Raw genomic sequence first — 3,197 nt, 5'->3', positions numbered from 1 at the left:
ACATGTGGTATTTCTTTTTCTCTGCCTGACTCGTTTCACTCAATATTATTCTCTCAAGGATGACATAGTATGATATTTTTCAACATAATATAATTTATTACCAAACTTATGTTTGTGGGCACTTTGGTGTCTTCAGTCTTTCATTGTTTAATAATACTTCAAAGATTCATATATGTGAAAAACACAATTCTTTTCAAAATATCTTAGTATAAATTCTCAGAAGTAGCATTGCTACATTTTCTTAGGACATTGATTACTAAATTACTCTGTAAAGTAATTCTAACACTTTGCCCTCTATGAGCTATGTATGACAGTCCTTGAAGATTCACATCACAGATGCCCCTTCCATGAAGGACTTGTTCTCCCAGCTGTCAACTTCCTCAAAATTGCCCTCTACAACACGAAGTCACCAAATCCACTTAATTGATTAAGCACGGCTATAAAGGTATGACCAAAGTGGATCAAGTCAGATATGCCTTAGGTGTTACAAAGTTCCCCACAGTAAAGGGGAGGGATTTCCTGTATTTTTTACAGTCTGAATCGTACCAGCATCATAGCTGTCTTCAACTCTGTGTCTTTCATTTTCTACCCAGTGAGATATATCTCCCTAAAATACTCTTCACAACAAACAATGGCTCAAGATCTGTGTCCAGAGAACTAAACTGTGACATTTTGGGAAAAAAATGTAGATTTGGTAAGTTTTGGCAGAATATCTACTTTTAAAAAAAATTATTAATTATTTCATTTGAAGTATAACCTGAATGAAATGCACAATTGAGTTTCATTCAATGAACTAAACTGTGCATACTTGAACACATATTAACAAAATAAAATATCAATTATTACCAAAATATTACCGATAAGTATACAGTATGACCCCGCCAAGTAAGTATTTATCAAAGGTAACATCTATTCTGATACATTATTATGCATTAATTTTGCCTGTTTATAAACTTCATATTAGTAAAACGGTATGATTTCACACTTCAATATTTCCCTTGTGTTGCTTAACATTGTTACTGTGCCAAGGGCTGCCCCTTCCACCTGCAACCAGGCAAGCAATAGATCATACCCAGGATCTGGAGGCAGGAGTCGAAGGCTGACCCCTGCCGCCTGAAAGAACATCTTACAATGTATTTATTAGCCACGTGTGTTTCTTTCGTGTGTGTGACTTGTCTACTCATGTCCTTCGCTAAATTTCTGTTTAGTTTTTCTAATTCATTTTGAATAGTTCTTTAGGCATTTAAGGATATTAATCTCTTTAGGCATTAAGGATATTAATCTTGAGTGTTAAATGTGTTCCTTATCAATTAACTTTAAATTCAATTTGTGTTTTCCTCCATTTGTATGTTAAGAAAATAATTTCCTATCTAAAAATTAAATAAAAAATAAACAAACATTATTGCTGTGAAGTTCTGTGCTATTGTTGTGAATATTAGCAGTTAAGTTTTTGTCATTTCTCCAAAATATTCAATTGAGTAATAAAGTAAAAATATGTGTTTTTTCAATGGACATATGTATTATTTTGATTGAGGAAATTAGGAATAGTGTTGTAGGGAACATTCTTGTCTCTATCTTTGAGGCAAATATGTGTTTCCATTGAGTAGGTACCAAGGAATGAAATTATAAGCTAATACTTCCAAAGAGTTTTTCCAAGTATTTGATTAACTTCACACTCATACTCAACATTCATAAAAAAAATAAAATAAAATAAATTCAAATTCTTGCCAACTCTTGATTTTATCAATTTAACTTCTATTTTAAGTTTATGCATTAGATTGTTTGCTAATATTGCTGGGTATTTTTTGTACTTCATAGTTAGCATGAGCTCTTTATATAATAATTATTGCCTACATGTCTCATATATGTTCCAAAGATGTTTCCAGTCTGTCCTAGGTTGATTTTTCTCAACAGCAGACACCAACACAAGGAATTTTTTTAAAGCGGGTAAATTCCTTTATTACACAGGCAATAAAGAGAAAAAAAGGACAAATATGGGTGTCTGTGTATTCCACACATCACATGTATTCCTGTCCCTTCCTCGCTCACCATTTTTCTTTTTTTATTGCTGTCTGGTACAGGGATTGAACCCTGGATTTCTGTATTACCAGCACCACACTTTAATTAACTGGCCATCTCTGTCCCCCATCTTACACATAAGGTAGTAGCATACTATTTATACTACTACGTATCTAGCTTTTTTTTAATATAACAGCATATCCAATAGGCTCACACATTGGATGCAAGTAGTTTATTGGGAAGAGGACCATAGGAAGTACGAATAGCTAAGTGGAAAAATCAGCATGAATGAATAGGTTGTTTTGGTGGAAAATTGGGTATTAGTCTCACTGGAGACCTGGAGAAAACTGTAGAACTTAACGCAAGCTTATCCCAACAAGAGTTGAGCAAGTTGGGATATTTATGCAACCTGTACAATCTATCATTGTTTCAGGATTATTTCTGGAAGTAATTTCATGGCACCTTCAAGCTGGCCTATGTATGAACTGAGCACACTCCTACTACTAGGGAAAAAGAACTTCCAGACAGAGTCCAGGGTATTTTCAGTAAAAAAAATCTGAAAAATAAAATATAATGAATAAAGTAATGCACACAAAAAATTAATGAAGTAAATAGTAAACATAAAATAGAGGGTATAAAAAAGTCCAAAACTGATTCTTTGAAGAAACTGATAAAATTGATAAACTCTCAAATATCTACTTAAGGAAAAAAATGAGGCAAAAATAACTAATATGAACAATGAAAAGTGAGAATCATTATAGGCCCTATCAAATTTAGGAGAGTAAAATTATGAAAAATATTATGACAACAACTTTGCAAATGTAGGTATAATGGATGAATTCTAAGAAAAATGAAATAAAACTAACTTCAGAAGAAATTGAGCTTGTACTTTTCCTACCAATTTGAGAGAAAGTATTCATAATTTAAAACATTTCTATGCAATGAAAAAAAGAATTCATGGGCCGGCCCGGTGGCGTACTGCTACAGTGCACCGCTTGGGAGAGCGGCGGAGCTCCCACTGAGGGTTCGGATCCCACATACAGACCGGTTCCCACTCACTGGCTGAGCGAGGCGCGGGCGCAGCACCGAGGGTTGCAATCCCGTTGCCGGTCCCGGTCCTGTACGGGCGCAACACTGAGGGTTGCGATCCGTTGCCGGACACGAAAAAAGACAAAAAA

This window comes from Galeopterus variegatus, unplaced genomic scaffold (genome assembly GCF_000696425.1).
Source record: "Galeopterus variegatus unplaced genomic scaffold, G_variegatus-3.0.2 Scaffold12896, whole genome shotgun sequence".
Lineage (NCBI taxonomy): Eukaryota > Metazoa > Chordata > Mammalia > Dermoptera > Cynocephalidae > Galeopterus > Galeopterus variegatus.
Note: the sequence above shows the minus strand (reverse complement) of the source record.